This window comes from Eptatretus burgeri, chromosome 4 (genome assembly GCF_056783735.1).
Source record: "Eptatretus burgeri isolate ZD-2024b chromosome 4, Ebu_testis_v1, whole genome shotgun sequence".
NCBI classification, from domain to species: domain Eukaryota; kingdom Metazoa; phylum Chordata; class Myxini; order Myxiniformes; family Myxinidae; genus Eptatretus; species Eptatretus burgeri.
In genome coordinates, this window is record NC_140964.1 from 117,748,290 (window position 1) to 117,763,594 (window position 15,305).

Consider the following 15,305-nt stretch of genomic DNA (forward strand, 5'->3'; position numbering starts at 1 on the left):
AAAGAAGACTCACTCGATGTTAAAACACAATGGCATGCTTTAAATGAAGTCAATTTGATGAAAAATCCTTTCTGTCATGTCTCCAGCCGTATCTGAAGAACAATGGATTTGTTGGTGGTTGAGACGCCGAGGTCTTAAGGCCCGGTCACACCTTGACGTTTTAGCCAACGTATGCCGATTTTTGATTTTTTTTTTTCTAAAACGCTGGCACACGTTGAATACGTTATGGGTAAGTTTTGATAACATTGAGAGCACGCTGAAAAACACTGCCATACGTCGTTGTACGTTGGCTTTAAACGTTGTACTTTTCGGTTGTCCTCAAATTTTTTCATGCTTGAAATTTCACGACCTATGCCGGCGTATGACTCACACGTTCCGCTACGCTGGCCACAAGTTGTATGCACGGTCTGCGATCGTTGACAGACGTCAACACATGCTACTTGTAAGTTAATCATAAGTTGAGACACGCCGAGGTAATGTTTAGCGTACCCGAAACTTATTTCTAACCTACGATTAATGTGTTGTTGGCACGTTACGCGATCGTTGCCACACATCGACAGACGTTACTTTTAAGTTACTCATAGGCTGAAAGACGTCGGTATAATGGATCGTCCTTGCGTCAGCGTCCACGGCCACGGCCAGGACACTTATTTGCAGCATTCTTCAAACTTTTCTTCGGCATGACGAGGATGTTCACACTTCGATGTCTAGCTTGGCTATGATTCCAATTGTCCATCGGCAGCATCTATTTAAAATAGTCGAGTTTAAGCGTTTTAACACGTTCAGAAGAAACGCTTCAAATTTCAAAACCCCAGCGTCAAAAAACAAAGGCGAGTGACAGCAATTTAAATCGTTCATTGTAAACAATGAAAATAGCTGAGTGGTACCGTTTAAAAGTCGTTGAGTGTAAAAAAAAATCGAATTGTTGAGCGCAAGCATCTACTTTCAATAGTGGGGTTTGAGCGATTTAGCACGTTCAATAGAAACGATTAAAATTTCCGAGCGCCAGCGTCAAAAAACAAAGGCGAGTGAGAGCAATTTAAATCGTTCATTGTAAACAATGAAAATAGGTGAGTGGTACCGTTTAAAAGTCGTTTGAGTGTAAAAAAAATCCAATTGTTGAGCGCAAGCGTCTACTTTCAATCGTGGAGATGCAGCCATTTAAATCGTTGAGTGGCAGCCTATGAACCTACCCGTGGACACGCGGACGCAAGGTGGATCCATCATAACCCACACCCTCCCCCTCACACTCACCTACTACTGCCAACATTAACAAACTACTACTAATACTGATACTGATACTGTTACTGCTGACATGGACATCGACTCAAAAAGGAACTCGAAAACACTGCTGGGTTCCCCTTTTATGAGCAGCATTTTTATATACCAATTCCCAAAACCGCTGGGAACACGTCATCATATGGCAGTTGTAAGCTAGAAACACATTCATTTTTTTTTTTTTGTCGACCGGAAGACGTCATTGGAATACGTCTACATACGTCGATGTGTGTTGGGACTACGTAAAGAATTGGTTCAAAGCACGTCAAACATAAGTTAGAAATAAGTTTCGCGTAAAAAAGACATTACCGCGACGTGTTTCGACTTATGAGTAGCTTATAAGTAGCCTTTGTGGACGTGTGTAAGCGTCCGCATATCGTGTGTAAAACTTATCCCCATCGCATGCGGAACGTGTGTCATACGCCGAGTACGTCGTAAAATTTTGAACATGTTTAAAATTTCTTGACGTACTCTACTTACTACGATGTATGATAGCGTACTTTAGCGTTCTACTCACGTATACCAAACTTACTCATACCGTATTTGACGTGCCCCCAACGTTTTAGACACATTTTTCTTAGATCGGCATACGCTGGCAAGATCGCCAAGGTGTGACCGCGATGTTGTCACTTCCATTTCTACGGCAGTTATGATTCGAATCGTTGTGCGTCAGCCTTTTAATAGGCTACGTCACGACATCGTCGGCGATGTGTGCAACGCGCTATGCCGAAGTTAGACTATCGTTGGGCATAGGTTGTGTAGGCCAACAACAGGTTCAGCATTCGTTGGTATAAGTTATCTATAACACAACGAAACGTTCTGTGTCCATTACTAATATGTTATGCATACGACCAACTCGTTATGAATACGTCCGAATCTTAAAAAAAAAAACATCAAAAGTTCAACGTAAGCCAGCGTTTTACATACATTTTAATACGTTGCCATCGCTGGCTAAAACGTCAAGGTGTGACCGGGCCTTTAAGATGGCATGGAATGCAAAATTAAGAAAGTGTTCTTACATTGTGGTTGTGGTTCCTCAACCCAGGAAACGATACCCACTTCACTTAATGGTTGTGGGGGTGTGGAATTTAAGTGATCACGACTAAATATTGACATGCTATATCACTCCTGAAATCAACGAAGAATATCAGGAGATTAGCTCTGGAATGACCCTGTATCCGCATCACACATTGGCTCTCTTTAAGGACTCCACAGATTGGCCATTGATATTCACATGAGTTTCTTTTTTATCACAACCTGGTTTCCAATATTAGCAAATGTAAAGATAAATTAATGAGGCACCACACCAGCTTCCCACGAGATCGATGACCAAAGAGACTGTCGATACTTATTGAAACTTCAACCCTAATTAAATGCCTGCACAAATATTTTAGGTCAATTGCCATATTTATCTGAATGAGATTTCCTCATGTGTGATGCAGATTTCGATTGGGCTGAACTCGGTGTTGTTTTGTGTGGGCTGATTGGAACAGTTGGAGCTAATGTAGCTGGAGTTTGTTCTCCAGCCAGTGTCCTTGTTGATGGAAAGTTCCTCAGCAATCATCCGCACAGTGAGTCGACGATTTGCGTGCATCATCTGCTTCACACGACGATTTGCGTGCATCATCTGCTTCACACGACGATTTGCGTGCATCATCTGCTTCACACGCTCGATGTTGTCCGCCGTTCAGCTCATTGAAGGTCTTCCAGACTGTGGATCGTCTTCAACCTCGTCCCGTCCCTCTTTGAACCTCTTCTGCCATTCAAATGCACGTGTATGTGACATCGTTTCTTCCCCATAGACTTGCAGCAGCATTGTGAAGGATTCGGAAGGTGTTTTGGCAAGAAACTTCAGATTGGCTCTCTGCTCACGACTCATAGTACGACGACTCAGACGAGACAACGTGCAAAGAACCACTTATAAAAAATCACACAATGAGCGGAGTCAACCATCATCAATCATATATATTGCTGGAATGTTGCAAAAGATTGTGATGCAACCCGTTCATTCAAGTTGTGTAAGTGGAGCAGGCTCAGTTCCGTTACTTTTTAAATGGACCTCGTTTTTATATGTATATACTGCATATACAGAGTGTCCCAAAAAAATGCACTCACATTTTGGCTCCTCATAACTCATTGAATTTTTCATTTATTTTCAGATCAAATTCACCCGAATAATGGCAGAAGTACGACGAGGTTTTGACGAAAGAAAATTTATCATAAATTGCTACTGGAAGTACGAAAACATCATGGAAGTGCAAAGACGTGTGTGTGTGTGTGTGTGTGTGTGTGTGTGTGTGTGTGTGTGTGTGTGTGTGTGTGTGTGTGTGTGTGTGTGTGTGTGTGTGTGTGTGCGTGTGCGTGTGCGTGTGCATGTGTGTGTGTGTTGAAGGTTTAATACTTCACTGGTAAAATTAATGCATGGAAACAATCAACAAACATGATCATTGCAAATGGATGCAGGAATGGACAGGCAACTATTGTTCAAAGAAAGATGTCGGGATGGTTTCACATGATCATATCTTCTTTACATACTTTTTAGCACAACAATCCCACATCCTTTTACATTTTTTTTCAATGATTTTTTTTTTTTTACTTGTGTGTGTGTACACACACACACACACACACACACACACACACACACACACACACACACACACACACACACACACACACACACACACACACACACACACACACACACACACACACACACACACACACACACACACTCGCACACAACTTTCATTGTGCCATTAATCCCACATTCTTGTCTCTGTTGGACACACAGGTTTTTCCTTTACACACCCCTCTATCCCTTGCATTCTCTCTCTGCACCCTTACTTAACTCAAGTGCATCTCCACTACATTCATCAAAGACCTGCCTGAGCACATTCCTCTCCACCCTCCTGAGCACATGCCCCAAACAACACATATGTGTTGCCTGTGGCATGTCGCTATTGTTCCTTATTCCAGCCAACCTCCCAATATTCTCACAAAGTCCTAGCATTTACAGGTGTCTGTGAGGCCCGGATGCAGAAAAATTCCACTCATGGTCATGTGTTGGGTGGAATTACAGGGAAGATTGAAGTTCTGAGTTATTGGCCTAATAACATCTGTACTGTTGCTTCTTTCAAAGAGGAGGTGTTCACAGAAATGATGACCTAGTCTACATAAGGTCACTCCGATGAAGAATCTGTTACAGAATTTGCAGCTGATACTGTATGTATAATGTTGGAGGATGTGACAATCACATCCAGACTAAATGTCTCCCAGGTGAGTATGCTATTTCTGTTCTTTCATGTAAGCCCTGATCACCTTTTCTCGTCAGAATTGATGACTGCATTTGCCATTTTGAAGCAGCTTTTATTTATTTCATTTTATTTGTTTGTTAATGATTTCAAAGTCATTGCCAAAACAGTATCATTTGTCCTCATTGGCAGATTGATATTGTAATACCTAATACATATTGATACAATATCATATATATATATATATATATATATATATATATATATATATATATATATATATATATATATATATATATATATGTTTGATTGGGCAAGGTCACATTTTGGTCATAACCAACCACTCAACCTCCACCTTATGGATGATTATAGGGTCACGTTACCGATGTTTATGTGCTGGAAAACAACAGACTCCTTTTGATCAAATTGTGATTCACCACGAAGCAAAATTACAATAGGGAAATATAATTCCATCTCCTTGATCCTGAAACGCAAGCTCAAAACAATGTTGCCCGTAATTGTATTACATCTGGTTCATAAACTAGCATTCCTCGATTTGATTTTAAACTTTGATTGATCTGTAGAAAATGGAATAACACGAAATGAGATTTCTGCAAAGAAAGATAAAAACAAACATATTCGAAGAAACAAACTCATAGCATTTCACACATTTTGGGTTTCAATTACTCTCAAACATATTACGCTGCCAATCCCCCAAAATAGATTAATACTCTATTTCCCACCCTTTAATCATTTTTGATGTAAATTAAACGTTTACACTTTGACACGTGATAGTCCAGATAGGTGTAATGGCATCGCATGTCATGAGGCTCACATTTTATTGCACTGTGGAAGATGTGATTTTGAAAAATGTGCTATTGTTAGAGTCCAATATGGGAGAGGCGTGATCTGTTAAGGTTGTGAGAATGCAATAAGCAGAGATTAATGAGGATTCTGTGGATGAACAGATTTTTGATGATGTAGCAATTGTAGAAACTGGTTGACCACAAAATATCATTCAAAACCCGGTTTGAAGATGGATGACCCACAATACGTCATCGGTACATAAACTTCAAAAAGTAAAACTTTATTGGTCATCATGATGTCCAAACCACAACCTTAATACAAATTTGAACATAATGTAAGAGCTTGCTTGGACTTGTTAAAATCATCAAAGCCTGTGATGGTTAAACAAGCTCCTCACTACAGTGGGTATTCCTGTCTCGGGGTCATCTAATTTATTTATCCTGCTTGCAAATATGACATCCCAACCCCTCTCCCCCTCAAACTCCCATCTCCCAATCCATTCAAATTGTGTGCAACATGTTGCACTGGTCAAAACTATGCAGGTCATTAATATAAGTTTCAATTTGGGTGCTACAAACATGGACGGATGGTCCCCTTGTAATACATTTTTCTTTACACCTGAAGTTCATCATCGGCAATGCACACAATGAGAAAATAGGCAAAGTTATGGGAAGTGTAATGTCGCAGTATTTTATCTTTTTTTTTTCATCCACTATTTCCCCCAATATCATACTATCTCGTTTTTTTGTCTCTTTCCCCTGTTTACCTATATACCCTACCTTTTCACTTTATTAACCATTGTGAACTGCAGACAGTATCACAAGTATCATTGTAAAATGGATGGAAAGTGCTTTCACTTCCCATGAAGGCGCTATCATAGTGCACTTTATGGGGTCGTAATCAGAATATTACATAACCAGTTTCTAGTAGACCGTCCACTTCAAGATATACTGAAAACGATGAGTCAAACCCCATAATGATATAGCAATGCTCAGTTAAAAACGTATATGATTGGAGGCTCCTTTGTGAGGCTTCTCCTATTGTAGCTTTAATTTTTGAGTAAAAAAACATTGCAGGCAGACTGCATTTGTGGATACATATATATATATATATATATATATATATATATATATATATATATATATATATATATATATATATATATATATATATATATATATATATAAAATATATATATTTTTTTTTAATCAAAATGAACCAAATAAAACCCCCTAACTTGGGGAGGCAGCAGGGCACAAATCAATTCCCATCATAGCACTTTCTGCACAACCTGCCAACAGCAAGTGGCCCCGACCACATGAGCACATTGTCTCTGCCCTGCTGATCACCAGTCAGGATGGTTGCAGCCAGGAATATTAAAATCAACCAAAGCTGCACTCTGGTCCTATGACATGACACTGACATCATGTGCAAAATATGCCGGCACTTCAAGTTTGGAAGTTGATGTGTTTAGAATAATTTCTGTACATGACGTCAGTGTCGTATCATTTGGCCAGCATGCTTCTCTGGTTGATTTTGAATATGTACAGTATATATATATATATATATATATATATATATATATATATATATATATATATATATATATATATATATATATATCTTCTTCTTTCGGCTGCTCCCGTTTGGGGTCGCCACAGCGGATCATCCGTATGATCCGCACAGTGATTTGGCAGATGTTTTACGCCGGATGCCCTTCCTGACGCAACCCTGGTTGCCTCTTACGACCCAGGGATATGGTACACCTATTTTAGCCGGGGTATACACCGGCCCAGTATACTGGTACTCATTTTGCCGACCTCAGAAGGATGACAGGCTGAGTCAACCCCCTGGTGTATTTATTCAGTGGCCTAACGGGGCTTGAACTCAGGACCTTTTGGATCCCAAGCCGCTGCCCTAACCACTGCGCCAACACCAGGATATATATATATATATATATATATATATATATATATATATATATATATATATATATATATGAAAGGCTCAATGAACAAGCTCCTCAAAGTTGACCAAGAAACGCCTTATTTAATTAATCATTTGTAAAATCCATAAGCATATAAAATTATCAGTAAAAAACTTAATTTTCTAATCACATATACTAATATAGTATGTTGAAAAATAATAACGTTGTCGTGTCTTGAGCTGTTAAGAACTTGTCGTTTGTTGAACTTTTTGAAAGCCACTCGTATTATGGATTAATGGGCCAAAACTTTGATGATGAAATCCGAGCAAGCTGATTTCCTTTCTCGTTTTAAAGTTTGCGTGTGCTTGTGGAAAGAAGGAAATTTAAGTGTTTTCTTCAAGTAGGAGTACACCTGATAGACCATATTCAGAACATCTATTTTCGGGCTAAAATGTTAATCTAGGTGGTTTAATGGTATACTGTCTTCCTTCATTTTTCGCTTAAATGTGGTAGGAGAAAGGGCATGGGACTCGTTTTCATAACTTAGTCAAATTCTGAAACTGTCGAAAGGACAAACAATATGGAAGGAATGTTTGTCCAGGGAACCTTTCTTCCTGTGCTTGTGGATTGGGAATTGAGAACATTATGACTGACAAAGCATGGTGCAACAGTATCCTCTTGTGGAATAGCTTTGTCATAACAGGCTGGTACAGTAAATGATTTCTGTAAATTATCAACTTTTCTGGAGACATACCATAATAGCGTTGCACATTTATCAGCGTAAACCTAATTTTATGCCAATATCATCAGGCTTACGATAATTTGGAAGGCTTTGGCCAAGGCTGCGCAAGTGCCCTCATCTGGGAAGGAGCCAGAGCTTGATTTAAAAGCGATTTTTCCATTATGCCAGTAATTGTGTTGTGTAATTATAAACACGAGAGTCGGAAGAAAATTTAACAATCAGCCAGGCAAGCTTAAAAACGAAATTTCAATCGATATTGAAATAAATCGATGAGGATAACTTTATGTCACCTTCATTGACTGCAACTACATTCCCCTGGCAGAGGATGAGCCTGGTAAGTAAAGCTCATTGACTGATTTTATGCATCGCATGTTTTTTCCTTCCACTTTGATTTGGATGATATGATTAGCATTTGTCATGTAAAATGACACTTTGCTCTTGGAATTAACAAAACCCTGAGAAAGTACACTGTGGGTGCTGTGATTACACTCAGATCCTTTCTATTTAATCCATATTCTTCTATGTAACACCACCTTGGTCACTTCATTACAACAGTCCCTCCATAATTATGTAATGATCTCTGAACTAAAAATGGCAACTTTAATGTGCCACAGATTGGATATGAGTGGAGGCCATTCAAACTTTTAGTTAACAATTTATTGTTGAAACATAATGAGGATTGGTGAGGTCAAGGTATATTTGTGCTATTTATAACCAGTCTCCACTACCTTGTGAAATCTGCTTTAATTGCACACATATTGGAACATTGACCAATGAAGTATGGTTAAAGGTCAATCAGTACCAATCACAATTTAAGTTTTGTTGCATTTCAAAGTAGAGCAGTCTAATTTCTACTTTACTACTCTCAGTGTTGCCAAATAAGATTTATATTCAATCATTCTCACGTTTATCCTAACTATAGTTCATGAACGGGTGTTTGTGTGTTTGTTACGCGACTTCTACACTTCTGGGGTGATTACATCCAGACTTGGTGTATAGGATTGGCATGACCGCAGTTAATGTATAGAGGTGTTTTTATCTTTGCTTGTCTGGTTGCTGTTGGGTGGGGGGCAGGGGGATGCAAATTCTTTCTGTAAATGTGCATCATATATTGCCTCCTCCAGGAAGGAGATGGTATAAGTATTACAAGTCTCCACCATTTATAGTGCAGTAGTATTCATGTCCCCACATTTTTCAGTGCATGAAGCATTTTCAATTTTAAGCAATTGGTATGTTGTTGCTTCATGTACGTAGCCTGGCATTTGATTTTTTTTTTGGGGGGGGGGGGGGTTGGGTGGTGTTGGCTTCGTGGTTAGGGTGGCTGGCTTGGGATCTTAGGGTCCTGAGTTTGAGCCTCAATTTTAACCGTTGAATTAACACCAGGTGGAGTTGACTCAGCATGTCATCCTTCCGAGGTTCACAAAATGAATACCAGTACACTGGGGTAACAAACATTCAGGGTAAACTACACCAGAGTGGCCACCCATCCAGGACTATACTCCTTGCCAATGAAACTGCCTCAGCAGCCCAATGCACTCCATGGTGCGAAAGGAATGCCATTATTATTACAGAGCTGTCAGTTGCCTATACACTGCCCAAATAAATGTATGTGTCAAGAACATGTTGCATGTTAAGAACAACATCGCCCGTAGAGTGGGTACTCTGCTGGAAAATAAAAATGATAAACACTTGGATTTCTCAAAAATATTGGAGGAAATATTTGTTCATGGGGACAATTTTTTTTCCGGTTTTGGGCATATAAAATTTGATTGCCATCTGCGAGATACGATTAATGACATTTCCACTTTGTATAATGTATGAAAATGGCAGGGACCTGTGAAAAATCCATACATTGTAAAATTTGACTTCAAGTCCTCAACTGCCCCTTGCCCCTCACAAACAAGTCATCAACCTTCACCTCCCAACCCCAAATCTTCAACTTCCCCCTCCCAACTCGAAGGCTTCAATGCCCTCCCCACTCCAAGCTTTCAAATAACCCCCACTTCCCCCCCCCCCACTACAACTCGTCAATCCTTTCTCCTACCGAACACATAGACTGTGATCGAAACAGCAATGGCATGGCTCCTACATACCATGGCCCATCAGTCACCTGTCCAACCTTTCAGGTCATAGTGTTGATGTTGCCGTAGTATTGATGTGTTGATCACAGTGTTGATCATAGTGTTGATGTTGCAAACACCTCCACAAGCTCTGACCGACCAGTGCTCCAGTTGTTCCCCAGACCATCACTGAAAAACCACCATTTTGACAGTTGGTTGCAATCGGTTCAAAGTAATCTCTTGACTGGGAAGTCTCCAGTCCCGTACGTGTCCACTTTCAGAAAATTGGGCAAATTGGGACTCATCTGAAAAAAATACAGTTTGACAAAAATCCAAGGGTCTGTTGGCCATCTCGTCAGCCCACTTCTTTCTCATTTGAATGTTGGCCGGTCTAAGAAGAGGTTTTCTCTGAGCAGCTCTCCCAAAGTAGCCCAGTTGATGAAGGTATGCATGGCGGTTCTTGAGCTAACTTGGACATGCTCTGCAACATCTGCTGCCTTGCAACAGGGAGTTTTCTCAATGGACTGCTTGACAGCTCAAAGACACCATTCTGAGGGCCCAGATCGACCAGAATGGGAAACTATGGATTCCTTGCCTTCACTGGGAAATTTCACAATCACCCAATTGACTGTAGAAAGCAGAACGCCAAGGTTCTGAGCTATCTGATGCTGGCTGGCTCCACCTTCAAAATGGCGAACAATTCGTCCTCTTTGAAAAATCGTAAAGTTTGTGTGCTCCCGGGTTTCGATACATAGTTAAATCTCATACAGGACCCAGAAACTCATTTCTGCAAAGAAATAGTCGAATATTAGTCCAAATGTCGTTACATATATGTATATAAGTATATACAGTATGTGTATATATACTGTATTATACACGTACTGTATATATATATATATATATATATATATATATATATATATATATATATATATATATATATATATATATATATATATATATTGTTGTTCATCTTTCGGCTGCTCCCGTTAGGAGTCGCCACAGCGGATCATCTGTTATGATCCGCATACTGATTTGGCATAGGTTTTATGCCAGATGCCCTTCCTGACGCAACCCTGGTCACCTCTTACGACACAGGGATAAGGATTGGGTTTCGCCATGATTCAAGGCTGCCCTACACACTCTCATAGTGCGGCCCAGCACAGAGCTCCCTTCCTCAAGCGATCCTCCAACCCAAACCTCCGATTAGCCGGATTACAGGTGCACGCTACTACGCCCGGTATATATATATATATATATATATATATATATATATATATATATATATATATATATATATATATATATATATATATATATATATATATATATATATATATATATATATATGCCAACTGGGTTTAGCCACCTTGCCACCCCTCAATCCGAGCCACCTGGGTTTAGTTGATTAGGTGAGAGCTGATTGGCTATTCCCTCCATTCACATGTGGGTATGTCTTTCTTTATTTATATATTGACTGTTTTTGAAGCTTGCACATGGTGCATGCTTGGGAGCCTCATTGGTGTGCATTGCTGTCTGTGCTTTCGCTGATGATTTACCAATAAGCAATGAAACCGGACCAGTAGGTGAGGGGGTGTGTGGCATTCGGATTCTCATGTGTGTACTTTGTGTGAACATCTTTTTCGTGGTTGAGGAACTTTGGGAAGGGTTCGAAACAACATCGTGCTTACCTTGTGTTGGTCTTTTTGGGTTACTTTATGCAACTTCTTCGGCAGAGGAGTGTGGGAGGGGTCAATTGTTTATATAATCATGGCACCTGGGTTTAGTTGATTAGGTGAGAGCTGATTGGCTATTCCCTCCATTCACAGGTGAGAAATGTGTGTGGGTCTTTTTATATATATATATATATATATATATATATATATATATATATATATATATATATATATATATATATATATATATATATATATATATATATATATATATATGAGCTGACAAAAATTGGCTTGGTTGAGTGAAATTACTGTGCACACAATCACCTCAAGTGGAACCTTTCATGACAGTTTCTTTTTTTGTTATCAGTACCAGTGCTCTGTTCAGGTCACACTGCTGCAATGATTGCCATCACAGGACAAAAAGCATTACTTGATTGTCAAAATTGCTACAAATAGCTCTCGCCTCTGCACACTATCGAGGAGTTAGGTTTTGCTCCATTCTGAGCATCAGTCATGAAACACCAATTTTGGTTTCCAAATAATGACCATTTATGAGAAGCAGCTCGACAATTGGTATTTGATATTGACAGTATACATTTGCAAAAACAACACCAGCAAATACACAAAGATAACAAACCTTCTTCTTTTAATGAAAAAATATTCAACAACAAGAGAGTTCAAAGAACACCTGACTCTACTTTTGGGACACAATCTGTGCCATTGTCGCAGGTAAGATGAAATCCCCTTTCCCTCAGGATTGTGCAGTGTTCACATGGTCCATCATCAACCTGATTATGGTGAAACTACCTAAATCCAGTATCACGGCTCACCTCCAATTGTTTGTTCCTCTTTTTCCACACCTGTGGAATCAACTTCCACATCCTCTTCAATCTGATTCTTCCCTCCAGGTCTTCAAGCCAGCTGTTCACTACTATCTCAGATCACCCCCATTCCAAAGCCATCATCTTTTCTACCCTCGTTCTGTCTTCTACTGTCTCCTCTCTGGCCTTGCCCCCCCCCTGCTGTGTCTGCATTTTGTCCCCACCATATTTTCGCAGGGTGCTCAAGGTCCACAAACAACCCCCTTATGGTAAAACTACCAAAATCACGAATCACTGCTCACCTTCACTCTTTCATTCCTCTTTTTCCCACCTTTGGAATGAACTCTTACACTCTCTTCAATCCCATTCTTCCCTCCAGGCCTTCAAAACAGCTGTTCACCACCACCTCTTATCCTCTCCTATCGACCCTAAACCTAATATTAACCCACCCTAAACCAACCTCCTTCAAATTCCTTGCTTTCCTTCCTGAAAGTCCCGGTAATGTCATCTTGTATACCCCGTGTTCCGCGCCCCATCCCTCTCCCTTCCACAGATCTCCTAATGTCTCTGTTCCCCACTGTTTCGTCCTTTCCTCTTCCACCCCTCTTTGTCATGCCCCCCTTGTTGTGCGCTGTATGTTAGCTCTCATAGGAGCCTCAAAAATGTATACAAAAAACCCCCCAAAAAACCAATTCACTCCTTCCAATTTTTCAGTTTTCCCTCCTTGGAGTTTCTTTATGTATTCATGTTGTTCACTCTAAGAATGCTTGTTTTGCATCCTGTTTTCATCTCTTACATTTTTATCTGTGCAGTGTACTAGCTGTTCCACGAGCCTCGACTATGTATACAATTTTTTTTTTTTTAACGGTCAATATGAAGGAATGTTCAAAGAAACTTACAAACAAGAATTTATATGTGTATGCATGTCAGTGGCTCACAATTGAAGCAATTATTATCATAAAATTGCAAAATAAATATCCCTATGATCCCAGACTTTTGAAACACCCTGTATATTTGATGAAAATTCAAATGGTCACATCATTAATGAGCAAGAGATTTGCAACACTAGACCTGTCTTGGTCTCATTCAGTTTAAGATTTCTGTGATGGGAAAACCTATTTAAGACGGTCTCAGTAAGTTTTTTTTTTTTTTTTTTTTTTTTTGTATACCTTGGTCGAGGCTCGTATGAGAGCTAACACACAACTCACAGCAAGGAGGCATGAGACAAGAGGGGCGGGAGTGGAAGGGACAAAACAGTGGGGAACAGACACATTAGGTGAACTGTGGAAGGGAGAGGGATGGGGATGGGACGGGGAACATGGCGAAGAGAAGATGGACATTTCAGGGACTTTCAGGAAGGAAAGCAGGAGAAATGAAGGAAGTGGGCTTGGGTGGATTATCGGGGGTAGAAAAGATCGAGGATTTGGATGGGGGAAGATAAGAGGTGGTGGTGAACAGCTGTTTTGAAAGCCTGGAGGGAAGAATGGGAAAGAATAGAGTGAGGAAGTTTATTCCAAAGGCGGGAAAAAAGAGGAATGAAAGAGTGAAGATGAGCAGTGATTCGTGATTTTGGTAGTTTTACCAGAAGAGGGTTGGCGGACCTTGAGCGCCCTGTGGAAATGTGGTGGGGACAAATGGCAGAGAGAGCAGGGGGGCAAGGCTGGAGAGGAGTCGGTAGAAGACAGAAAGACCACCGACCAACCTGCGGTGATTGAGTGAGAGGCCCAAAGACTCAGCTTCATTGCGGGAGATGCCGATGATCTTAAATGCCCTGGTTTCGACAGCGTGAAGCCGAGAAAGGTGGGAGGCAGGAGCACCAGCCCAGAGGGGAGAGCAGTACTCCATCAGGCTATGGACAAAAGCTTTGTAAGTGGTCAGGAGCTCAAGAGGGCCGAGGAAGGACTTAGCACGACGGAGGATTCCCAGTCGGCGACTGGCTTTTGAGGCGAGGTTGGAAATGTGACTTTCCCAGGAAAGGTCATGGCAGATAGTGAGACCTAGAAGCTTGAAAGAAAAGACTTCTTCCAGAGGATTGTTGAGAAAGTGGATGGGGGGTTTTGTAAACGGTCCTTTCGAAGAGACATAGTGAGAGTGTGAGATTTGTCTGGATTGAAAGACATGTTCCACGTGTTGGACCAGTTTGTGATTTTATCCAGATCTGCAGTGAGCGAAGAAGCTGCTGCTTGCCGGTCTGAGGGATGACAGATGGTACGGCACAGGGTGGAGTCGTCGGCAAAGAGAAATAGAGGATTTTCCAGAGAGTCCGAGAGATCATTGATGAAAACCAGAAAAAGAACAGGGCCCAGAACGCTACCTTGAGGAACTCCAGCCTGCACAGGAAGAGGGGATGAAAGAACTCCATTTAGGGCCACACGTTGACTGCGACAGGAGAGGAAGTCTGCGAGCCATGAGAGGAGATGGCCTTGAATACCATGGGAAGAGAGTTTGGTGAGTTGGGCAGGGTGCCAGTTATTTAAGTATCCAGCCAGTATCAAGCCAGCAGCCAGTATCCAGTAAGTTAAGGAAGTTATTTTGAATTTGGCATACAATGGCCTCCTACTTTCAAAAAATATTACGAATGCTAGTAGATGGGACAGCCAATCTGACATCCCCTCCAAACGACGGCACACTCATTGCCACAATGGCGTGCATGCAAAGAATGGCGTGTAAAGAGTGAAATTTTATGTCAGGTTTGGAATCAAACCCAGACTCGACAGTCAAAGAAGAGTGCACTACCTCT